The sequence below is a fragment of the Heptranchias perlo genome, chromosome 31, assembly GCF_035084215.1.
Source record: "Heptranchias perlo isolate sHepPer1 chromosome 31, sHepPer1.hap1, whole genome shotgun sequence".
Taxonomy (NCBI): Eukaryota; Metazoa; Chordata; class Chondrichthyes; order Hexanchiformes; family Hexanchidae; genus Heptranchias; species Heptranchias perlo.
The window spans coordinates 9651880-9678744 of record NC_090355.1 but is presented as its reverse complement, the minus strand read 5'-3'; the positions used below and the strand labels follow the sequence as shown (position 1 = coordinate 9678744).

At 40.9% G+C, this 26865-nt stretch overlaps 1 protein-coding gene and 1 long non-coding RNA gene across 10 annotated transcripts in view; one reads left to right on the top strand and one right to left on the bottom strand.

Moving 5' to 3' along the window:
- The window catches only part of LOC137300493 (uncharacterized), an 82319-nt gene extending 68402 nt beyond the window's left edge, over positions 1-13917 (top strand). The window contains exons 2-3 of one of the 2 annotated variants that reach the window (XR_010958113.1): positions 5604-5797; positions 9659-13917. This is a non-coding gene — a long non-coding RNA (uncharacterized lncRNA). The remainder of the gene's footprint in view (positions 1-5603; positions 5798-9658) is intronic. The other variant, XR_010958114.1, reaches the window with a different exon arrangement.
- Positions 1-26865, bottom strand: part of LOC137300492 (uncharacterized) — a 418621-nt gene that overhangs the window by 298202 nt on the left and 93554 nt on the right. The window lies entirely within an intron of this gene.

Genomic DNA, 26865 nt, shown 5'->3' with positions numbered 1-26865 from the left:
AACATGGAATTGGATATATACTTGAAAAGGAGAAATTTGCAGGGCTATGAGGAAAAGAGCAGGGAAGTGGCTCTTTCAAAGAGCCGGCACAGGCACATTGGGCCGAATAGCCTCCTTCTGTGCTAAAAGATTCTATGAAGTTGATGCAACATGCCATCAGCAATCTGTCGCAGGAGGAAATTAACCTTTGCACCGTGTCTCTCACCGATGCCTGGACCGTTGGCTTCACGATTATGTCCCCTCCCCTCATAACTCGGTAGACACTCTGCTAAGAAATAACTTAATCTAACTGTATCAATTCTTGATTGAGGACAGGAGGGGTGCAACAAGAATCGAGTCAGAACCATCCCTTGCATTTCTGTGCCTTTGGGTATCATCTCACATCAAAAACGTAATTTCCGTCCCGTGAAACGAATTGTGCAAATAATGACTTAATTAATTGTTTGGAAATTTTGACATTTAGGATTTCTTTTTTCAGGCTCTGACACAGCAATCTTCTTCTCATGCAAAAACATCAGAGTTGAAAATTAATGATAGGGCAGACAGCTGGACACAACTGAAACTCTCTATAATGCTCCCAGCAGGTTTTTTGACAGTTTCGTTTATTAACATGATGGGATGCTGCATTATTTAAATCTCATCTCCTAGGTCCTTACACTGTAAAAATACTCTACATACTTCATGTATTTTAAAGAGATCCTGTTTAAAAAAAAGTCAAATAATTATCAAGGAATTTTAGTATTGGTAGAAACGTAACTTTGATATTTTTTTGATTTGTAAATATTATTGTTTGAGTGATAATTTGCTATGACATCATCATGGTACAGACGTTGAGGACACATTGTGAGAGGCCATCTAAATCATCAATTGAGTATTAACTCAAGAGGGTGTTGACATTATGCTTCATATCCAGTAACTCCTTCAAGCTATTTTCCCCTTTAATGTCATCAGCACTCACTCTTGAAACAATTCATCCCCCCCACTTCTCCTTTCATAAGTTTACTGACGCATTTTTGGGGGTTCGGGTGTCTTGCCCAAGGAGCCAGCCCCCTGTGAAAACCTAGACTATGAGTCTCTGTGGAACCCTCCCAGAATGCAGGGTTGCCGTCTCTGGCTGGACTGCATTCCTGGAGTCTCCCGGAGTTCAAGATTAATCTCCCGAATGCTTTTGCGGGCAATCCGAGAGAAAAATCAGAGGGTAAGTTTCTACTCTTGTTTCGCTCCGCTCAGTCTCACAGCAAACAGCAGGACCACACCCCGACCAGGATGCAATACAGCCCTGGCATATGCATGCTGTGGTAAAACCACATGATGGATAGAGCAGTTTCTGGAGCGCAGAGGATTGTGGGTATTGTAGTTGCCATTATGGACTAGATAGATTTCTAGACACAAAAGGCATCAAGGGGTATAGGGAGAGAGCGGGAATATGGTATTGAGATCGAGGATCAGCCATGATCATATTGAATGGCTGAGCAGGCTCGAAGGGCCGAATGGCCTACTCCTACTTTCTATGTTTATTGGGCGACCAGTGGGAGGAGAGTAAAGGTGAGGCAGCGGGAGGTCATATGATGAAACCTCGAGGAATACAGTCCAGCCAGGGACGGCAACCCTGCAATGGGCCATTCTAGCATAGAGGGTATTACTTTCCCAGACATTGCTGTTCTCCTCCAACATTCACAAACATACACTTTCCAGCATGGGTCATCAGACAACGATCAAGACCAAGAGTTTGGCTGATTTTGTTTCCACTCAGTAGCTCAGGGATGCTGTAGCAAGTTGTAGTGCCCATATTGAGGCACTGACTGAGACTGTGCTGACTCATTCAGAGCCTCAATATGGGCACTAGAATTGGAGCCTTCCATATTTGTAATGCTCACTTGCATACTGCACAGTGCCCACAGTCAGTGCCTCAGTATGGGCACTATATATATCCTAATTCGTTTCAACTTGGTGATTTTTTTCAGAGGTCCTTGTGCGGAAACTTTCCAAAAAAACATCCCTTTGGTATTACATTCTCTCACAAACCAAAAGAGCTCTGCTCTCTCAGCAATAAGTCGCATTAAATTTTTCCTCTAAAATGCCCTTTGCGACAATGCAGTTTGTACTTGACTACCAAAGGGATCACCAACTCCAAATACAAATATCGTTGGATTAAAGCCAGATTATTCAAACTGGATGTGGCAACACCCTTTCTTTTGATTAATATTGAATTTAGTCATTGAGAATGACTATAGAAGCTTTTACATGCTGTTTGTTGTCTTGCAGTATCCCTTTATCCCACATAAATTGAATTGCAACACTCTGGGAAAGTTTGTGTTTAAACCTTGCATACCTTTCTTTGTTTGCACATGCATTTTAAGAGGCACTCATTGTAATAGTTAGGCTGCAGAATTATCTCAAATAATGGCCCAGAAATTACTCACCCGAGGACACCGTTCCTCGATGGCGTTCTCTCAAACCGCCGAAGACAGGGAGCAAGTTCACGAATGCGCACTAAAACCCGGAAATGTGAACTTGCTCCCATTGGCTCGCCTTCGGTTTGACAGGTCCGAATTAAAGGGCTACCTACGCTACAATCAATAAAATCATTAAACATTCGTAAACGTACCCATCTGCCCAGCTAGAACGAAGATACTTACGCCACCAAAAGGTATACTAGAAAATACCAGCTCCACACTACTTTTTAAAAGCACAATGACTGTTAATGACAAATTTTAAAGTGTGGAATGTCAGATTACACTTATTTTAATATTTCTTGATCATTAAAAAATAAATAAAAATTAAAAACTTTTTTTTACTTTTAACTTCTGTAAGTTTCATTAAATTAAATCATTTGCTTGGCTTTTTTATAAAAAGATATGTTAAATTTTTATTTAAACTAACATACAGAAGTTAACTGTGAAGGAATGATTTCTACTTGCCTGCTTGTGGGTGTGACTTCTCTTCATGACAGATTCTCTGGGCATGGCTTCCATTCCCACAGTCTCTATTGATACGAAGGAACCTGTGCTGAAATCACAGCGCCGAACTTAAAAAAAATTGAAGAGGGAGCAAGTGGACGTCGGAGACCATGAGGTAAGTATCTTCGTGGTTTTTGTGCGACCAGCCTTGCCACGCGGGTGGGAGCAATTTCCTGCCCAATAATTCAAAGTAGCAAGCAAACTAATGTAACGCACTGTGCCCACACTAATATCAATTCCTAACATGGCTACAGCTGACCCTGTATATCTACAAGGAAACAGTTCAAAATACAAGCACTGTGCTACATAATATTTGAAGAAGTGATTTGTGCGTTTTTTTTATTAATAGAGGAGATTTTGAATCATTGAGATTGGTGATCACAGGATCATAGAATCACAGAAAGGTTACAGCACGGAATGAGGCCATTCGGCCCATCGAGTCGGTGCCGGCTCTATGCAAGAGCACTCCCCTGCCCTATCCCCGCAGCCCTGCAAATTTTTTCCTTTCAAGTACTTATCCAGTTCCCTTTTGAAGGCCATGATTGAATCTGCACCAACCACCCCTTTTGGAAATGCATTGCAGATGCTAACCACTCGCTGTGTAAAAAAGTTTTTCCTCATGTCACCTTTGGTTCTTTTGCCAATCACCTTAAATCTATGTCCTCTGGTTCTTGACCCTTCCGCCAATGGGAACAATTTCTCTCTATCTATTCTGTCTAGACCCTTCATGATTTTAAATACCTCTATCAAATCTCCTCTCAATCTTATCTGTTCCAAGGAGAACAACTCCAGCTTCTCCAGTCTATCCATGTAACTGAAGTCCCTCATCCCTGGAATCATTCTCGTAAATCTTTTGTGTACCCACTCTAAGGCCTTCACATCTTTCCTAAACTGCAATGCCCAGAACTGGACATAACACTCCAGTTGTGGTCGAATCAGTGTTTTATAAATGTTCATCATGACTTCCTTGCTTTTGTACCCTATGCCTCTATTTATAAAGCCCGGGATCCCGTAAGCCTTCTTAACTGCTTTCTCAACCTGCCCTGCCACCTTCAATGATTTGTGCACATATACCCCCAGATCTCTCTGTTCCTGTACCCCTTTTAGAATTGTGCTCTCTAGTTTATATTGCCTCTCCTCCTCCTTCCTACTGAAATGTATCACTTCACATTTTTCTGCATTAAATTTCATCTGCCACGTTCCCGTCCATGCCACCAGCCTGTCTATATCCTCTTGAAATCTATCACTATCCTCCTCACTGTTCATTATACTTCCAAGTTTTGTGTCATCTGCAAATTTGGAAATTGTGCCCTGTTCACCCAAGTCCAAGTCATTAATACATATCAAGAAAAGCAGTGGTCCTAGTACCGACCCCTGGGGAACACCACTGTATACCTCCCTCCAGTACGAAAAACAACCGTTCACAACTTCTCTCTGCTTCCTGTTACTTAGCCAATTTTGTATCCATGCTGCTACTGCCCCCTTTATTCCATGGGCTGCAATCTTGAAGACAAGCCTATTATGCGACATTTAGCAAATGCCTTTTGAAAGTCCATAAACACCACATCAACTACGTTGCACTCATCTACCCTCTCTGTTACCTCATCAAAAAACTCTATCAAGTTAGTTAAACAAGATTTACCTTTAACAAATCCGTGCTGGCTTTCCCTAATCAATCCACACTTGTCCAAGTCATTGCTAATTCTGTCCCGGATTATTGTTTCTAAAAGTTTCCCCACCACTGAGGTTAAACTGACTGGCCTGTAGTTGCTGAGTTTATCCTTACACCCTTTTTTGAACAAGGGTGTAAGGGTGTAACATTTGCAATTCTCCAGTCTTCTGGCACCACCCCTGTAGATTATGGCCAGTACCTCTACAATTTCCACCCTTACTTCCCTCAGCAACCTTGGGTGCATCCCATCCGGACCGGGTGACTTATCAACTTTAAGTGAGCCTTTCTAGTGCCTCCTCTTCAGCAATTTTTAGCCTATTCAGTATCCCAACTACGTCTTCCTTTACTGAGACTCTGGCAGCATCTTCTTCATTGGTAAAGACAGATGCAAAGTACTCATTTAGTAACTCGGCCATGCTGTCTGCCTGTTTGGAATCATATTCTGCATTTTTTTAATCTCTTGATTTCTTGAATTTGTTTTGAGTAAGGAAGGCAACTGGTGGGATTTGAAAGCACTGATACAAGGAGGGGGTTCAGTGTTTTGGAGCACTGGGAAGTTGGTGGGGGAGGTGGGGGGCGGTACTCGGGTGTGTAAGGACTTGCACAAAGGTTTTCTGCACAGTGGGCTGGGGCTGTACACAGTTGGCAAATACAGTAATAGTCGATTTTGCATTTTAAACTAAAATAGAAAACCAGCTGAAGGCCAGCATGGCATTCAGACAAAAGAGGCCAGGATGTAGAGGGAGAGTGGGAGAGGCTGCACATGGGGTTATGGAGAGAGGGGAAAGGCACCAGCACATGAGGAGTGGTGGAGGGAGTGAGCTGCATGAGGTGGCAGTGCGGATGGGAGAGAAGGACAAGGCCAGCATCGTTCGAGAGGCCCAATTTTTGCTGGTGGTTGTAAAATTTACAAGAATTGCACACTATGCGTGACAATTAACATATTATTTTTTTGTATATATTTATTACAGATACAGCGATATAAAATGTACACATCTCAGGACAAAAGCTCTACTTTCCTCACAGTGACCTTCTAGCAAATTTTTGCCAATGTCACTCAAGAATTGACTGCTGGAGGATTGCATTTTTGTGGTGAAGCTGCAATTGGGAACTTCCTTGAATATATCAACCCACATCCAGGTGCTCGATGCGCATCAAGCGCTGGGTAAATGAGCTAGCCCCCTGCATTTGTTCTGAATAGATTCCTTTAAGGCTTGGAACAACAAAGGTCAGCTCTGTTGGCTCAAAGACCAAATTGTTTGCACACACCATACCTGAGCTGCTACCTGCAAGGCGGTTTATATTAACCACACTATGTACATAGTCACGGCACTGGAATGCTTTGTTACTCCCCACTTGCATTAATGTCTTATAGGAATATGCCAGGTGCATGGTTAAGAACAGTAACCTAACAAACAATTAAACTCCTATTAGGTCTCCCTGCTCTGTTGGTCTAAAAATGCATGAAATTTTCAATAATATTCTAATGCTAGGGTACATTCTGAATGCAAACAGACAAAAAACACAGATATAGACCTTATAGTTAACTACCAATAAATTCTTTGGAAACTTAGTTGCATGCTTTGATTGGTAAATGTTTTTAATTATTCATTGTTTATTAACTGGGCAAAAGCTGACATATTAAGCAAATCTGACCTGTATTATTAGCACAAGTGCCAATTTGGGTCAGTTAGGTAGAAGTCTTACCCGAGAGTTGGAAGGTTGTTGGTTCAAGCCTCACTACAGGACTTGAGCACGTAATTTAGGCCGATACATCAATAATTTGAGCCAATGTGGAAATAAATCTATCATCCTATTCCATTATATGCAACCAGCAGAGTTTGAATTGTAATAAAATGAGAGAGAAGGGGGGAAAAGGACCTGGTGAAATTATTTGCACAATGACCAGCTTTTACATTCATTTTCAAATGGAATTGCCATTAGTGGACTCTTGTTCCTTCCTCATTCCGAAGAGCAAATCCTAGCACTGTTCACAATCCACTGATCCACTTTGTAACACAGAAGTGGTCTAGATGACAAAAAAGGATAAAGACCGTATTTGTGTGGAAACTGTCATTTTATTCAGCGTTGGCACAGGAGCAAAATTGGCCAATTTATGTTTCTAGTGCGCAAAGAGCTTTGCCAAATCAGTGGTACACTGATAGAATTCGCATCATTTTATTCCAACTGACCATTTTGTCAGACAAGGTTGGAAAAAATGGCTGCGATAAAAGTGTGCTTTGCAAGGGAGCCAGGCTTGTCCCATTTTTGTCACAAATAGTAAAATAAAACAATATATCTAACGACGGAAACCTGTCCCTTTGGAACAAATCAAACTTTATTGAACGTGAATTTGCACAAAGAAGAAAAAAAGGCGGTCTCCAATTCTACCATTTTAACTAAATAAGAAAACCTTCTATTCAATCTAAGACACAAGATCTTCATAATTGAGTGAACCAGTAAAATCAATGGTAATAAACAAGGGTTAGTGAGGTATATCATCTCTATTTGTGCCATCAAGACTGTGCAAATTGAGCTTTATGTCAAAGTAAATAACTCAATCATGCTTTGCATGTAAAATATTCATAGTTTTAATGGAATGCAGACTAGATATCTGTATCTCGACTTGAATTTATGCATATGGCATTGTGCAATTTATGCTGCTCTTCCAAATACCAACGGATGCATGTGGTCATCATGCTCTCGCACAACAACACAGCAACACATTCATTCAGCTAAACTAATCCTTGTACTATTATATATGAGGACACAAAGTAATGCAATGTAGCAAGGGTTTTTTGAGAATATTACCATCATAGTTCTAACCATCTACGAGCTGTAACTGTCATACATAAAAATGTGTTGATTTGATTTATTGATTAGAAAACATCTCAAAGCTCGTGCAACTGGTTCTATATTAAATTGATAAAAAAGTCTTCTTAGTAAGTTTGTTTATGGAGCTAAGCCAACATGTCAAATTACTCTACAGTTTCATTTTATACATGTTGTGGCAAAAAAGCTTTACAATATAATAGTTGCATTTATATAGTGTCTCATCAAGTCGAAAGTCTCAAGGTGCTTCACATAATGAATTGTTTTGAAGTGCAATGATTGTTATGTGGATAAACACAACCGCCATTCGGTACCATTAACAGCCACGGGCAGGTAATCTGCGTATTTTTTTCCATTGTGGAAATGAAAAATCGGGCAGCTGATCCGATATAGTCCGTCATACACCATCGCCAAAAGTTAAAATGACGCCCCTATGGAGTCCTTTGTCATGACTGAGTTGATCTTTGCAGTGGCGGAATTTGCAAAGACATCAGTGGTTAAAGTCTCAGAGGAACTCACAGCTCATGTCAGCTGCAGGAACAGATGAATGTGTTGCATCACTGCGTTCTGTCTGAATTTAGCGTGAAATGCTCGCAGATTCATGACAAAAACAACTTAGCTTTATAGAGTTAGGGAAGAAATCAGCTGTGACATGTAATAGTTACTCAAGTCTTTTAAGTGATATTAAACATTTATAACTGCGACTGAAATGTCATTAGATGAACCACCATCCTCATTTGCAGCCAAATTCAAGATGAAACCACAAAGTGTAGGAGACTCCACAGAAATACTTTATTTTAATGCCTAAAGTACAACTTAAGGACACTATAACAAAATTCCTTACCAAACAAATGACTGGTTCAATATAAAATGCAGTGAACTTCAGAAAACAAAACAGGTGAAATTATTGGCAGTAGGAAGCATTCATGTGTTTGATAAAATGAATGTTCTGTTTTACATGAAGCCTTTCCTCTTCTTACCTGCTACTTTTCTAACATGGCTTATTTCCTTAACAGAGAAAAACAAAATACAGCTCACCTAAATTTTTGCTTATAATGATCACTGTGACCCAATGGAGTTCACAGCAAACTCATTGGAGTCTTGGCTTTGAAATTCATGAGTCTACAAGCCTGTTTTAAATTCAATCACATTGTAGAAGCTTACCTTTGCTCCACAGGTTTGCAGTTAGATATCTTTCAGGCTTGAGTTGAAGACACATATTTGTTAAGCGATCAACTCACTTTGTTGCTCTGGTTAAGTGGACACAAACCTCTAAAAAATATCTAGCTTTAAGAACCAGTAACAAAGCTGAACTTGATAGCTGTATAATATGTGCACTGCTGTGAAACTGGTTCTATAAAAGGCCTTGAATTATACAATGGGTGGTTTATTTTTGTGCTGTGGCCCAGATTTATAGATCCATTGGTTGAAAGGATAGATAAAAAATTTTGCTGACACCGCTATGGTGCGATATATGGTTACGGTACCAAGAGATAATGTGAATCAAAATGTCAATGTTCTTGTCTCCCAAGGCACGGGCAGCACAGGATGATACTAAAAACACATCCTTTACAGCACTTCTGTAGCAACACATAAATAGACGGTCGATGTGAGCCTTACAGTAAGCTGATTAAAACACTACTACTCATCTGTCCATGGGTGCACGCACCACTACAATGCAACCTAAATGAGCCGGACAGCACAAGTGACTCTAACCCCAATGCAAAGAACTCTTTGAGCTGAAGTACTGGAATTTTATTATTAATATCAGTCCCTGATTATTGGATTCAAGGATGTGCATATTAAATGAAAATGTTGTGCAAAATTATCTCAGATTTTAAATGGAACCATTGTGTAACTAGAAAATGCATTGGGTTCCCAATGAATGTGATATTTAGCTAACAAATGAATCTAGTGTCATTTTCTAAGATCGGTTGGATAAATTTCACATTTAGCAGGCCTCGAATGTGTATTGTGCAGAATGCATTTTGTTTTTATTTCATTTTTAAAAAAGGTTTTTTTTTGCAAGAGAGAGAAATTTCTGTTCAAGGCAATTCAAAGCAAATTTGATCTCCATTTAACTTCATTCTTGATAAAGCCTAACATGTCCATTTAACCTTCAGGTCCTAAGCTTATATGTATTGCATTTGTACAGCCAATACTTCTAAATCATATTTTATTTTCTCCTTTGCAGTTTACTTTCATACAGAATGGAGGGAAGTTCAAGATGAGTGACTTATTGTCAATGAGAGACGTGGGCTTGCATCAGGATGCAATGGACTTGTTAGCTTCTCTTCTGCCACTCCCAGGAGGCACCCCACATCAGCTGACTGACTGAGAACTTTACAACTGAGATAGTCACGATCAGAAGACAAGCAGCAGTCGGATTTGAATCCATTACAGATGGAATTCTGGATGGTTGGCAGACAGTAATGAGGGTATAATTACCCAGTTTCTCATTGGAGGTCATTAATAAATATCATTAACAGTAAGGTTATCTGGAACAGTTCCTGAGCACATTTTAATCAGTAATGCCAATTAAAAGTCTAATGATTGTAATTTATATGGGTCCTATTTTACAATCAAATCATTATTCAATTACTAATTCCCTTCAAATTTTTAGTTGCAAAGAGCCTTGGTCAGACCACATCAGCAGTATTGTGTTCAATTTTGGGCACTGCACCTCAGGAAGGATATACTGGCCTTGGAGGGGTGCAGCGCGGATTCACCAGAATGATACTGGGGCTTAGAGTGTAAAATTATGAGGACAGGTTGCATAAATTTAGCTTGTATTCCCTTGAGTATAGAAGATTAAGGGTTGATCTGAACGAGGTGTTTGAAATGTTAAAAGGATTCGATAGGGTAGAGGCACAGAAACTATTTCCTTTGATGGGGAATAAAGAACGAGAGTACATAATCTGAAAATTAGGGCTAGGCCACTTCGGAGGGAAATCAGGAAGCACTTTTTCCACACAAAGGGAAGTGAAAATCTGGAATTCTCTCCCCCCAAAAGACAGTGGATGCTGAGACAATTGGAGCTTTCAAGGCTGAGATCAACAGATTTTTGTTAGGTAAGTAGATAAGGGTAACAAGGGATATGGAGCTAAGATGGGTAAATGGAGTCGAGGTACAGATCAGCCATGATCTCAGAACATAGGAACATAGGAACAGGAGTAGGCCATTCAGCCCCTTGTGCCTGCTCCGCCATTTGATAAGATCATGGCTGATCTGTGATCTAACTCCATATACCCGCCTTTGGCCCATATCCCTTAATACCTTTGATTGCCTAGAAGCTATCTATCTCAGATTTAAATTTAGCAATTGAGCTAGTATCAATTGCCGTTTGCGGAAGATAAATCTAATTGAATGGTGGAGCAGGCTCGAAGGGCTTAATGGCCTATTCCTCTTCCTATGTAAGATCCAATAACCTTTCACTTGAGCCTCAAGTCTCCGGTAAGATACCTGATCAAATGTTTTTTGAAAATTGAGATATAAAAGATCAGAGATACCAGTTAAATCCAGTAATATTGAATTTTCACAGGCTTGCATTATATTTGTTAGGCATAACCTGTCTTTCATTCTCCAATACTGGCTTTGTCTTTCTGTCTATAGTCTCCCCAGATGGTTTTCAATTGTTTCCTTTCTAATAAACTCCAGTATTTTCTCATATCAGGTGTCAAGCTAGGAGCATCTAATTCTCACAATTGGACTTCTGGCCATTTTCTGAAAAATAAAATTGGATTTTTCAATCTTATGTCTTTCCTCTATTGTCAAATGGACTTGAAAAAAATATCCAGCATGGCACCCCTTATTTCACTATTCCCAGATTCCTTTCCTGATGCTGTGTAAAACGCAAATACCGTTTGTTTACGGATCTCTATCAGATGCATATCCCACCACTTAAGAGGCTCGATTGGTCAAATCATCAAATTCTTCTAGAATGATAACTCTCGGTGAAAAATAATAGCCATTTGTGAGTTCAGACATAATGTCAACTTTCCCAAATGTCTTACTGTGACTTTCATTGGTTATTTGTCATCTTTCTACTATCAACCTTTCAGCTTTCATGCTGTACGTGTTCAGTCTCAGCAACAGGATGGTCATTGACATGGGGTCTGCACGTTACCGTTCGCCACACTCCGTATTGATCAAGTGAAAATGGACTCAACAACAACAAAAACGACGAGGTGCTTTTATATAGTGCCTTTAACATAGTAAAACGTCCCAAGGCGCTTCACAAGTGTGAATCTCAAACCAAATTAGACACTGAGCCACATAAGGTGATATTTGGACAGGTGATCAAAAGGATGGCCAAAGAGGTCGGTTTTAAGGAGCATCTTAAAGGAGGAGAGAGTGAGGTAGAGAGGCGGAGAGGTTTGGGGAGGAAATTCCAGAGCTTAGGGCCAAGCCAGCCGAAGGCAAGGCCGCCAATGGTGGAGCAAAGTAGGATAAAGCACGGCTCCTTAATTAGGCCATTCAAGCTTCAAGAGAATCTTCAAGCTCCAGTGCTTTGAATGAACTGAAGTCTTCAAATATAAGTTAAAAATAAAACATTGACTCTTGTAATGCTTAAACTTAGGACTTTATCTTGGAGGGAAAATAAAAAACAGCAGCTTGGGTCTATGACATGAGACTGGACAGTAAATAACATTGATGGTATGACTGCCACAGACTCATGCACATTAAATGGCATCAGCATGAAAGGGACACCACTGTTTGCCAACAAATGCCCAGCAACATCATCATTCACAGTAAAAGCCAGAGTAAATTCAGTTCAATTTGCACACAAGAAAGGATATGCTGCCACTTCAGTTAAAACACCAAATGACAGGGAAACATGGCAAGTACAAGGCCAGCTGAAAAATATGTCACTGAAAGGAGACTTCCAACCTCTGCACTAGAGCAAAGACGGTGATCAACTCACAAGACAAGTCAGGGTGGCGAAAGATCTTTCAAGTGTGCGATGCATAGTGTCAGACACGAACATAACCACTGAATGTACTGACAGAATGTCAGCTGGCATCACACATATCCTATTACCGTCACTGGTGAACACATCAAGTAACGATGATGACCTTGTGATTCAGAAAGCAACGTGACAGTTCAGGCAGACCAATCCAAACATAAACCTATTGATTGCTCGAGGTACAACTTAAACGTTACCATCAACACTGCGGAAAGTTTCACAAGACGGAAAGCTGAAACTGGAGTTCATTGTATTTACCTCAGTCCAGTTGGACATATTTAGAGAAAAGTCAAAATAATTAATGATTGATAACATTTTCCCGATATATATTAAATAAACTAGTCTGCTTGTCTCCTGCATTATTATTCTGGTAGTCCCAATGTAAATTTCAAGGCTTAAGTAACTCATCAAATAATTGCAAATTAGCAGTCGAGCCTTCAAAAAAAAATGACCACAAAGACTTGCATTTATATAACACCTTTCACGCCCTCAGGACATCCCAAAGCACTTTACAGCCAATGAAGTACTTCTGAAGTGTCGTCAGTGTTGTACTGTAGGGAAACACAGCAGCCAATCTGCACACAGCAAGGTCCCACAAACAATAATGTGATAATGACCAGATCATCAATTTTAGGGATGTTGGTTGAGGGATAAATATTGGCCAGGACACCAGGGAGAACTCCCCTGCTCTTCTTCAAAATAGCCTATGTTTCTGAGATAAAGTCACTGTGGCATTGCTAACCGGGAGCTGGACAATATGCCGTTGGAAAGCAGAGCTGAATGAGTGGAGAAAATGAATGAAGATTGTGGTAGGGTGGCAGGCAGGGAGAGAGAGAGAGAGATGGGCCTGATTGATGATGATGATAATGGAAGAAGATAAATACATGAGGGAGAAAGGAATAGAAGGATATGTTGATAGGGTTAGATGAAGTAAATAGAGTGGGAGGAGGCTCATGTGGAGCATAATCACGGCTTGTTTCTGTGCTGTACATTCTATGTAATAATGGGGTGAGAGAGCTGTCGTGAAATGGGATAGCATGAGGAATCATGCTAAAATAGAGTCAAGATTCTGCAACTGTTACAGGGCGTACAGATAGGTGGTCCAATTTTCAGTCAGGTGTTTCAGTTTTTATTTACCATGCAGATCTGATGTATGGTTTTTCTCTGTGTATTGATATAAAAAAGGATGCCCTTGAAAATTGTGCTCATCTTTACAGCATTTGCATGTCTTCTGTATTTTTCCTATGTAGTTCAAAATAAAGAAGCAATGTCTGCTAATGAGGCAATGAGGCGGAACTGGTGGAACTTATACGAGGACTTATCAGCTGCAAGAAATGTGCTTTGGTTGGAATAAATTTCTTTATGGGCAAGTGGCATGATACAGGAAGTGTGATGAAAACCTAGGCGACACATACCATTTTTATTACTGGTCAAACTCCCATGGTGTTGTGCACAGGGATTCAAGATGAAGTGGAGTCTTCAGGTCAAGTTTTATTTTCGAGTGCAGGGGATAATTTGACCAGAGTTGAGGGAGAATTGTGACAGTGAAGGTTGGCAGAGGAGGAAGGTAGAGTGGGCTGGACGAAGGTGGAGTGAAGTGGGGGGAGGGAAAAAGTAGGGCGAGGTGGGGCAGAGGGAAAGTGGAGTGAAGTGGGGGGAGGGAAGATAGAGCAGGTTAAAGACTAGGGGGCAATGGGAAGGTAGATGAGGGAAGAAGATGGGCAAGGATTGCCAATTCTTGAAAAAATACTGGGCATCTTCTTGTTGATAGATCTTTGTATTTATTGTTCTTCATATTCTTAAAATATGTTTTCCAACTATGTGGAAGCTAAGTAGTGGCAGCAAGAAAAGGCTCTATATGGGGGCAGAGAGCAAATGTACTGACAAATGGCGCCAGAATAGGCCCTTGAGGGCAAATGTTTGAGATAAATACAGTCAGACACAGCTGAAATGGAAAGGCTAGGCAGATTCTCCATACAGAACAATGGAGAGTGATTCGTCTCTGAAAACCAGCTAGCAATGGTGGCAAGAATTATTTCTCTCAGAGGACAGAGATCAATAGTGCAAATGAAGGACCTCAGGACCAGCTGCGGACTAGCAGTGGTGGAGCAGAGACAAGGGGAAAGGCTCCAGAAAAGGAATAATGCTGATGAGAGGAGACTCAAACAATAAATGCTGGTGGTGGGAAGGTAGAGCAGGGTTAAAGATTGGAGGAAAATCATAACTCATATGATTTTAAAGCCTAAATATAAGAAATAAAAGATATATAGCTGACTACCTATACCTAACTAACCAAGTAGGGAGGTCTCCAGCTATGGATATCTGAAACTGTACAAAGATGGATGAATTGTACAGATCTGCAGATTATGAAATTCTATCTAGTATAAAAGTGGAGTTACAGGTGAGACTGGAGGCCTACGACACCCACTAGCTGCTCACTTAATAACTAGACACCCGCAAGATGCCACCAAGAGGCATGGCAGAAATGGTATCTAAATAAGGAGGGTGTAATGTTCATACTGAATTTAATATATTCTAGATATTAGTGGATGATCTCCCCATCATTTTGCTCATGGTAATTTGGATGAAATGTTTTATAATGGCAGGAATATCATCTGGCTGCTGAGGTGGAGCTGTCTTTAAGGCAGCCTGTGCCTTTAAGGCCAAAAAGTCTAATTGCTCCAAGTAACCACAGCCTGAGGTCATTCAAAATTTAACTATTGTTTGGTCAGAGAACTTTGCAGATTGCAATATGCTTGTTTGGTTTCAGGTTGCAGCAGAGAATTAGCCAACATTTTAAGATTATTTTGCATCTTGAATAAAGTGTGACTTCAGTGTGCACTGCCATACCCTCTTCAATAGATAGATATATCATTACATTTTTGACTATTTGTCTATTCTTCCTTCTTTTCGCCAAGCACAGTCAAAGTTCTACACAGCTCAACATTAGGAATTGTTTTCATTCAAAAACTCAGCAGTAACTTCCCACAAGTTTCTAATATGTTTTTAGCACTTCAGAGACCTGACAACCTTTGATAAGGACATTTATTTCAATATGATGCTCATTGTCCCATTGTGGGAGGAAAAAACTCAATATATCTTCTCTCCATTATTGTCCTTCAATCTTCCTCACTTGCTCGTACATCATCTAGCTGTGTCTAGTATGTTGTGGCTCTGAAGTCAATTCAAAAGTATAAAATTAGTCATGGGAATTATCGGATTCCCATGCAGCCAATTCTTCTCCAGTCTTCGAAGAAAAACAGATTATTCTGACAATTTTTGGTCCTATTTTGCAAACCTTTACCAAAACAAAATCATGACATAACACTGTTTTCACTGATTTTAACCTTACATAATGCTAATATGGTGCTGTTCAGGAGTCACAATCTGAGGGTTTGCTAAAAGCTCACTTTCAGGTATGCTCCAACGTGCCATACTGCAGATTGATCAGATGTGAGATTATGCCCATTCCTTGATTTCAATTGTGCCACAGTTGCAGCTGTTGAGTGTCCATTCATTGCACTATGGATACTGAAAGCCTGTCCTCCAAAAACTACTCTCTTGGTATCTCTTTGCTCTGGCAACATATCACAACTGAATGAAGGTCAAGAGCAAAGGAAACATGTCTTCTGAGATGCAGGAAAAATGGATGCAATTGCCCACAAGCCACGTTATGAGTATCACTGTACCAATGCCATCAGCTCACCATGGACTACTCCTCAGAATCAGTTTCTTTCTTGGACACACGAATCTCCATCAAAGACGGGCACCTCAGCACCTCACTCTACCGCAAGCCCACGGACAACCTCACGATGCTCCACTTTTCCAGCTTCCACCCTAACCACGTCAAAGAGGCCATCCCCTATGGACAGGCCCTGCGAATACACAGGGTCTGCTCAGACGAGGAGGAACGCGATGGACACCTACAGACGCTGAAAGACGCCCTAGTAAGAACGGGATATGACGCTCGACTCATCGATCGACAGTTCCGACGGGCCACAGCAAAAAATCGCATAGACCTCCTCAGGAGACTAACACGGGACGCAACCAACAGAGTACCCTTTGTCGTCCAGTACTTCCCCGGAGCGGAGAAACTACGCCATGTTCTCCGCAGCCTTCAACATGTCATCAATGAGGACAAACACCTCGCTATGGCCATCCCCACACCTCCACTACTCGCCTTTAAACAGCCACCCAACCTCAAACAGACCATCGTTCGCAGCAAACTACCTAGCTTTCAAGAGAACAGCGTCCACGACGCCACACAACCCTGCCACGGTAACCTCTGCAAGACATGCCAGATCATCGACACAGATACCACCATCACACGAGATGACACCACCCACCAGGTGCATGGTTCATACTCCTGTGACTCAGCCAACGTTGTCTACCTCATACGTTGCAGGAAAGGATGCCCCAGAGCATGGTACATTGGCGAGACCATGCAGACGCTGCGACAACGGATGAACGGACACCGCGCAACAATCGCCAAACAGGAGGGTTCCCTCCCAGTCGGGGAACACTTCAGCAGTCATGGACATTCATCCACCGACCTTCGGGTAAGCGTACTCCAAGGCGGCCTTCGAGACACACGACAACGCAAAATTGTCGAGCAGAAATTGATAGCCAAGTTCCGCACCCATGAGGACGGCCTCAACCGGGATCTTGGGTTCATGTCACGCTACACGTTACCCCACCAGCGAACAAATGTTATCTGTTTTTAATATAATGGGTCATTTGCTGGCTCTCTCTGCCTTCCGGATGTTTCTGCCTCTCTCTGTGTTTTTTTTTTTCTCTGTTTTTTTTCCCTGTTTGTTTTTTTGTTGAATGTGTATTCGGAGGTTCTGCAGGTAACACCTCTCTGTCTGAACACGGTGATTGCCTTGGCAACGGGCAGTTGCAGGGGCAGTCTGTAAACACCATGTATTATTGTTCAATATGTATAAATGCGTAGGCTTCAAGGAGATCTTGAAACATTTGCCTGAGGAAGGAGAAAATCTCCGAAAGCTTGTGAATTTAAAATAAAATTGCTGGACTATAACTTGGTGTTGTAAAATTGTTTACAATTGTCAACCCCAGTCCATCACCGGCATCTCCACATCATGAATGCCATCAGGTTTTGGGATTTTTTTGACCACTTATCCACAGAAAGAATTTGGAAAAAGAGTTACTTTTAAATGTTGGGTTTTCAATGCAATTTATTTTCACATAAGTTGAAAAGAAAAGCAATTGCACAAAAGACTGGTTAAAATGCTAATTTGCTCCAAAGACCATAAACAATAAGTAAATTGTTAGCTTGTCTCGGTAATGGATAAACACCACGCACTCTTTGTGTTGGGAACTCTCTGGTCCCAGGTGCTCTGCAGATATTGAGCGGCAGGCCCTCCCTTCTGTCTGTGCACACAGGGAAATAATAATAGAGACAGAGACACAGTAAATCAGTGGGATCTTCAAACAAAAAGCTGCGAGGGAAAGCTTTGGCCAGGCTCAGACGTTTTGCAAGCAGGAAGATAGGACTTATTTTGTTTAAGTCAAGTAAGATGGCTAATTGATGCAGAGAAATGTAACAGTCATTGTTTTCTATCATTATGTGAAGATCTAATAATACAAAATAATTGATACCAGTCGTAACAGTCACTTGGTATGTATACTTGTGTTGAAGGAAAGAAGCTCAATGATTCATATCTGGTCGCATTTTACCAGGTGTTTTTTCGGTCTGCCTTTGAGAAGATTGTAAAGGCACATTACGCGAGAAACAGGGCTATCCAGTTCAGATCACAAGGAATGTTATATCCCTGGATGACACTTTTGTATAGTTAGATATTAGGCAGCATGGGGACACTCCTAAACATAAGATGCTCAGACCACTTATGGAATTTAATAGCCCTGCTGCACCCAAGAGAATATCTGAAGCAAGACCCTAAACTTGTGACATTAGCATTCAAATATGGTCAGTGTTCTTATTCTTCAGTTACGAATATAACATAGTTTTCTTATTACTACCTACCCCACCCTCTCCGCCCCTGAAAAATAGCCATCTCTATCACTCATACCTGAAGCTGTGATCAAAGTTTTCATCAATATTTGTTCTTTTAGCAGCTCACTTGAGTACAATCGTCAAACATAAATGGAATTGTTTGTTTCTTACAAATTAGTTATTGTGGACGAGAATTCCTACCAACATATTCAATAGGCAAAAAATCTTGTTCAGCTTATTACTTAGCCAATTATTTAAGTTAAAATGAGGAACAAAGCAAAAGTGCTGGTCTGTCATGAAGAAATGAAGCACATGTCTGCCTTACATTTCCGTAGCTACAGGTTTGAGTCAGTTCAATTGTCAATGGTTTCACATTCCCCTATTTATCTTCCTTGATGTGTTCCATTTGCAGTGCTCTCTGTTCCCACCATCCACCCACACCATTTGTAACACAGAGCGGGAACAGGACCTGTCTGACAGGTCATCCCATCAAATTAACTTCAAATTTACTTTTTCCTCCAGCACCTCTCCTGCTCAACCTGTAATCATTATATCTATATTCGTGTGTTATAATTTATAATAAAGGCCCTATTTGCATGAGGTTGGTGTGATGTGACAGATTTGCTGACTGGTGCACCGACCAGATTTCTTGTTTTAATAACTCACTTTTGAATTAACATACAGTTGACAAGACACAAGCCCCAGGACAACCGATGCGCTTGACTGCTAATGTACTGCGTGACATTCTTTGAACTGCAACTAAAACGTTTAACTCTGTTGCCCTATTGACGTTCCGCATTGTTAATTAAAAAGATATCAAACTAATCAATACTTCGGTTGGGCACCAAAATAATTGAGTGTGTTTATCTCTCATTGTGCAATTAATTTTTCTACTCTCCTCCAACATCATTTATTCATTTTCTTTTGAGCAGATGGTTGTTAGAAAATGGATTGTGTGACTCAGTGTTGAACAGTGAGCATCGCTGAATACAGTTGTGAATCTCTGACAGACGGAATCCAGATGTTCTCATTCCCCTAGCTGCAGAAATAACAACAGCTCCTTTTAAGAAGTATTTAAATTCGTACAACTTCAGAAATCCAGATAAATCTGTCACTGGCCACCTGATATTAAAGGGGTGACCTAAGCACTAAGATTTCCTTAGTTCTACTACAGTGACATTTGTTGCTCTAATTATGTGCCAGTATCTGTGACATTTGCTCTGCCAAATAGAATGGCAGTTGTCAGATCTGTAATATTTTCCAATTAATTAACTCGAGATCGAGTCAGCAATTTTCGATTATTCAAGCTTCATTTGCACATGTGCAGTCTCCCAACGGGAGTCGGACATTAGGAAGAACTCCTTTTAATAACTTTCGAACTGCCTCCCAATCGAGTCTGATTGTGCCAGGTCATATCCTCTTGGTTCATATCCTCAGGCTATAATGTGTTTTCCTTTGTATAGTATCATGCGTACTTCTCTTTGAATATGAATGAGATCAAAGCTCATCGAAGTCTGCAGAATAAGGCATACGGTTAATCAGCTTTCTTACACTGTAATTTTGTAAAATAGCTTTTTGCTCCCCACAGAAAAATAACCAATTTCGAAGGGTAATCACCCATTCACTATAATGTGGAAACATTAAGAATGCACTGAGATTACTTACAGTGCTTGTTCATTCAATGGAATATCACTGTAGCATCCAATTTCAAAATAGTGCGCCTGCATGTAAAGATTATTTTGGTTTTTTTTGCGCCTTTTGTATTTTTTTGGCATTAGGAAAGTATTTTAAAGGGATTCCTTTTGAGCATCTCAAAGCATGTAGAAAAAGCAGCATCATTAGTCAAGTTATCTCATTAATGTATTCTTTTACAGCTCTCTGATCGGCTGGTGGGTAAAAATGCTGCTCAATGAAATACTGAGCCATTTGGCCCAGAAGGTCCAATCAGGCCAGCAGCTGAGGAGATACAATAGACATCAGCTCCCCTGGGCAAGAGACAGAAATAATCAGCCAAGGTTTCTGGTCCTGGTCTCTTAGCGACTCCTGCTGGAAAGTGTGCATTTAAACATTAGGTTAGGACAAAATCAGGGTCAGCTCTTTTGCCTTCCATGGGTGAACATCATGCCAACAAGCACTGCCCATGCTGACATATAAATGAATGGGCACTTCAGAGCAGCCAGTGCCTGTGGAACCATACCCCGGCAAATGTCAGCATCTTCAAAAGAGGAGAGGGAAAAGATGTAAAATGGAATAAGTCAAATGTAACTCACCATTTCAGCTGAGTTGCCGTAAATGTGGAACTTAAATAATAAGTGTCATGTTTTGAAATTTTTTTTGACAATTTTTTCCAAAGAAAGGATTTGGAGGTAAGAATTACATTAAAAGGTTTATTTTTTAATTCATACAATTTTTTTAAAAAAGGCACTGAGACGAAAGGCTGATTAAAGGGCAAATGAGATAGGCTTTACAGTTGCTTCGCAAAAGACTAAACAATAAGAAACTAATTTTGATGAACATCTCACACCCGTTATGTTGGGAGGTCTTTGGTACCAGGTCTTTGGTTGTCTGGCATTGGCGCTCCCCTCGGGTTGTAAACACAAGAAGATAAAAGTCAAAGATAAAGACACTTGCAGGAAAATATGGACTCAAGACTAAAGCCTGTGCAGTTTCTCAGTCATCTAGATGCCAACACTGAATCGCTGCTTAAAATTATCTACCATTCAGTAACTTCTCTGTGATTTTAAGAGGTTAAAATAGCAGAAACAGGAATTTGTGCAAGCGTGTTACTTGGTACTAAGTATACCACACAGAGTAAATTCACTAATCACTTCAATCTCATTGAATAACAAATCCAGAAAATCCATTCTACTTACAGTACCCTCATCAAAATGATCAATATTAAAAACAGCATGGATCCCAGCACTGGTTCCCAGTGGGACTCTACTGGTCACTGTAGTTCATTTGGAGCTAATACGGTTGATAACCCGCCATTCAACAAGCCAGGCTGACTGTGATTTATTGTCTGGACTCCCACTTGGCACTTCACAATTGCTTGCTTTTAAAAAAAAAAGATTTCAACATAATCTTCTTATATTTGTCAAGCTTACCAATTATTATTTGATAGGCTCATGCTTCTGACCTTAAATAAATAATGTCATCACACTGGAGTCAAATGTAGCATTTACATTCACTTAGCATCTCGTGTCTGATGGGTAAGGGCAAGAATACTGTGAGACCACAGGAAAGCTTTTCCTGAGTCTTCAAGCTTTTAAGCTTGAAGAGAAAACTTCTAATGCACAGATTTTATGATTTAAAAAGGCACTAAGTTGTGCCTTCAAATTAAGCATTTGGTACAAATTGCAGGTAAAAAGTTTCATAATCTGAAGATGTTTTCTCCTGCACAGTAAAGTTCTAAAGTATGTAGCTTTTTAACAGGCAAATTAAGGATAATTTCTCTTCAGCAGGTATTTGTATCATGCCTCTACTCCAGCTGTTCTAGACGTTAATTCAAAAATTTTTTAGTGGTTCACTGAAGCTTAACCACTGCAAGTACAGCACCGTAAGGATTTCAAACTGTTCTTTCCCTTGTTAATAACAGAGGTGCATTCACAGTCCACATGTTCAGTGTCAGTGCTTGGCACTAACACTAAACTTAGAGTGTAAATCCAGTGCCAAAGGCCAAATCAGACTCAAAAGCATAATGGAGCGAGACTACCTACTCTCATTCAGCAAGACTGTGGTATAACGTCAGGCACTGATGCTGGATTACAGGCTGTACTTACACTGTAGCTGCAGCATCTATGTAAAACCAATCTGCCTCACACTGAATGCACCCTGGAACAGATCCTTTCTAAACAAATGAGTGTTTGTACAATCATTTTACAACCTAAGAAGAACTGAAGAATGTCAGTTATTGCCCACTTAGTCATCACAGAATGTGTTGACGTGAAGCACTTTCCAGCTTTGCACTGTCCCTAACTCTGCAGTGACATTCTAGCAAGCAACCATCTGATTCGATTTCGGCAAGAAGTGTGAGTCCACCTCCCAGAGGTTGCCTCGCTCTGTTTGAGCTTCATGCTGACTGCAATATAAGGGCTGCCTGCTGTGAAGCCAAATTTAACAGCTTCCCCGGCTTCCCACTGAAGCACCTGGGAACATTTTAAACTCCATTTTGAATCTTTTTAATGTTAGCAGAGAGCTCCCTGTCTGGTCTAGCTATTTGGACACATTAACATTTAAACGCCTGATGTGTGGAGCAAGTACTTAAACCCAAGAGCACAGCTCTGCTTTCCCAAGCTAGACAGTTATCTTGAACCAATTCAATAATTCAGGTCTGCTGGCTCTGCATTAATCTAAGTGTAATTAGGGCAAGTGAGTTGTTATTGCCCAGATCTGCTCAGAAACCAACGTTCTTACTATCTCTGGGACTTTGTATACAAAACACCAGGCTTCAAATTGTGCAAGATGCAGTAAATTCCATTCCGATTCCACCCCCATCTCTGTCCACTGTCTCAGGCTATAACAGACTGTTTGCAACCTCGATGTCCTATTTGACCCTGAGCTGAGCTTCTGGCCCCATATCCTCTCCATCACAAAGACCGCCAACTTCCACCTCTGTAATGTCCCCCGTCTCTGCCCCTGGCTCAGTCCCTGTGCAGAAATGCACCTTCATGTGTGCCTGCATGGACTAGTAGCTATCAGTGTTCAGATAACTGTTTGTTGTGATCAAGTGGATGTAAATTTTTAAATGCCGAAACTGAATATTAGTGATGCACGAAAATTTAAACACAAAGCCGATTTCCCATTTGTACTGCTGCTCGACACTGAGCAGCATTTTAAACAATTGTTTAATCAACGGCTCAGCCTACCCTCTCAGACTCTCCTCTGAAGATCAGTGTTTAAGCATTAGTTTACATTTACCTTGATGTAGTCCCAAATGGGCACTTTGACTGCAGCACTGATAGGTAAACTATCATCCTGGATAGTAACGTAACATTTTTAAATAGCGGATGATACAATTTTATAGCTTACCGATCAGCTGTTTAAACTGCGGGTCAGCATTACTCAGCTATCCAATAACATCTGAACAGCATTCCACTCAGGAGTGTCGGTTTGGGTTTAAATCAAGTCCGATTTTAAGAGGAGGAGGTCAGTTGCTGATTGACCAGCTGTTTAAAGTGCCACTCTGTGCTGAGCATCATTACACATGGGGAATTGGCTGTAATCAGCTGGTTAAAGTAATGATTGGACTACTGGCCCAATCAATCACTATAATCAGTTTCTACTGTATAATGCAGCTGTAGTCATAAGACAATGGTTGAGGGATCTGTGGGAGACATCCTGAAAAGTCTCAAACCAAATTAATTAACAGTGTCTGGAAAAAATATATATGCCGCTGATAAGCAGAGTAGATGAAGTGTTCGCAAACTGACAGAAAGCAATGGAGCTCTGGGCAAATTAGGGAACACTCCTGTGTGAATAACACAAACCCTTAGACTTTCCTCCCTTCATTCAGTGCCTTCCCACGATAGTGTGGATAAGATCATTAATTTAGTGGCGAAGGAGATGAAATCTGTGTCTCGTCGCTCCATGGTTTCAGCATCTCCTAACAGCATGTTGGACGAAGAATGCTAAGACTGAGTCCTGTGGGAAATTAGACGGCTCAAAGAAAAAAACTCAAGCCCACTTGCGTGGAAAGGAAATACAAAATATTTCATTACATTTCGACATCTTCTTTCTGAAATATAACATATGGACAAAGAAAAAACATTTTGCATTTCTACTTTCAACTTGAAAGGAAAAGTAATATGTAAACATTAACCATATGGAAACACATTTGGAAGGGAAACAATTTACAGGGCAATGGGAAGGAGCAGGGGAATGGGACTAATTGGATAGCACAAGCATGATGGGCCGAATGTCCTCCTCCTGCCTTGTACCTACTGTGACACTATGAAAAGAAGACCTTCAAAATAGCATTGCACCATAAATGTGCCCTAAAGCTGTTTTGATTGGAAAAATTATTGACACATTTCCCTTTGATTTTATCGAATACCATTTCAAATGTTCCTTAAATAATGTATTCGTACCATAGTGTTGTGCCAACTGCATGATGCTTTGCACTTGATGTACTGATTCTAAAATGGTTCGCCTGTCAACATTATGAAGAGAGAGTAGGCTTATAAAACTACTTTCATTTTAATAAGATTGCTCAGGCAGGGGTTGGACAACAAGATGCTATTTTCTTCATTGAATTTTTGCACTTACTGAGAGGAGAAAGGTTAAAGCACTGTATAATGGAGCACTTTTCCCACTTTTGATCTCTAATGCCATCAATATAAGATAGTCACCAATAAACAGAATCAGGAATTCAGGAGAAATGTCTTTACTCAGAGAGTGGTTATAATGTGGAACTTGCTACCGCAAGGAGTAGTTGAGGCGAATAGCATAGATGCATTTAAGGGGAAGCTAGATAAGTACATGAGGGAGAAAGGAATAGAAGGATATGTTGATAGGGTGAGATGAAGTAAGGTGGGAGGAGGCTCGTGTGGAGCAAAAACATCATCATAGACCTGTTGGCCTGTTTCTGTGCTGTAAATATTATGTCAGCATCAAGCACTCCCAGATCAGTTAAATCATGGTCAAATGCACACTGAGGAGATTTGTGTAAGTGTGCGTTTCATCAAAGAGGCAGTAGGGCAGCTCAATTACCTCCCCCATGATGACCTGCGGCCACGCCCATCAGCCCACACTGTGCTTTCGGTGGACTTCAAAACAACCATCACACACATCTTTTCTGTCAGTGACTCATTTCAGACAGCAGAAGCAATCTTTGCAATATCATCCTGGATGCAGTATGAGCAGGCATTCGTCAGATGACTCGACACACTTTGGAGGAGAGCTGGCAAATTCACCACCTTTGGAATCACAGCAAGGTAGCAACAAGATAGGGCACAGTTTTACACAATTGCTGCTTGTCCAAGGTCCACGTGCAATCGATGGCACTCGTAACGCTTTGCGAGCTGCAACATGATGTTCCCTCAACAGAAAGGGCTTCCATTCTGTGAATGTACAGATTGTATGCGACAACATGCAGACGATCCTCCACATGTCTTCTGTGGGAATGTAAACAGTAAATGGGTAGTAAGAGGAGGGCTGGGGCCGATAAGGGACCATAAAGGAGATTTACTCATGGAGGCAGAGGGGATGGCCGAGGTGCTAAATGAGTATTTTGCATCTATCTTTACCAAGGAAGAAGGTGCTGCCAGAGTCTCAGTAAAGGAAGATATAGTTGAGATATTGGATGGGCTAAAAATTGATAAAGAAGAGGTACTAGAAAGGTGAACTGTACTTAAAGTAGATAAGTCACCCGGGATGGGATGCATCCTCGATTGCTGAGGGAAGTAAGGGTGGAAATTGCGGAGGTACTGGCCATAATCTTCCAAACATCCTTTGATACTGGGATGGTGCCGGAGGACTGGAGAATTGAAAATGTTACACCCTTGTTCAAAAACGGGTGTAAGGATAAACCCAGCAACTATAGGCCAGTCAGTTTAACCTCAGTGGAAGGGAAACTTTTAGAAATGATAATCTGGGACAGAATTAACGGTCACTTGGATGAGTGTGGATTGATTAGGGAAAGCCAGCATGGATTTGTTAAAGGCAAATCATGTTTAACTAACCTGATAGAGTTTTTTGATGAGGTAATGAAAGGCACTATATAAATGCAAGACTTTCTTTTCTTTTTAATCTCCAGATTGTGAGCACAAATTAATAGTAATAGGCTTGAAGATTATGAAAGGGTTTGATAGGGTAAGTGTAGAGAAGAAGTTTCCACTTGTGAGGGAGACCATAACTAGGGGCCATAAATATAAGATAGTCACTGATAAATCCAATAGGGAATTCAGGAGAAACTTCTTCACTGAGAGAGTGGTAAGAATGTAGAACTCGCTATCACATGGAGTAGTTGAGGTGAATAGCATAGATGCATTTAAGGGGAAGCTAGATAAACACATCAGGGTGAAAGGAATATAAGGTTATGCAGGTTGGGTTAGATGAAGAAGGGTGGCAAGACGCTCACAAGGAGCATAAACACCGGATGGACCTGTTGGGCTGGATGGCCTATTTCTGTGCCATACATTCTTTGTAATTCTTTGTTCCCTTACGTTCAGGGGACTCCTCAGTGACTGCTACAAGGGGCACCAGAGCATATCTCACTAATGAAATCTTCTCTCCTTTTTCTTTGTTGCAGTCACTAATGGAGCGTGTGGTGGTGCCTCCATCTCCACAGAAGCACAGACAGCAGCTCTGGTGGCACTCAAGGAGACAGGGATTGTTCCGACCCTGAACAGTAGCTTCCAGATGGTGGCGGCTGCGATGCATGTCTCTCTCTCAGGGCTTTCAAGATCCGATAACTACCATTGGACCAGTCATCTCGATGATCAGTGGGGACACAGAT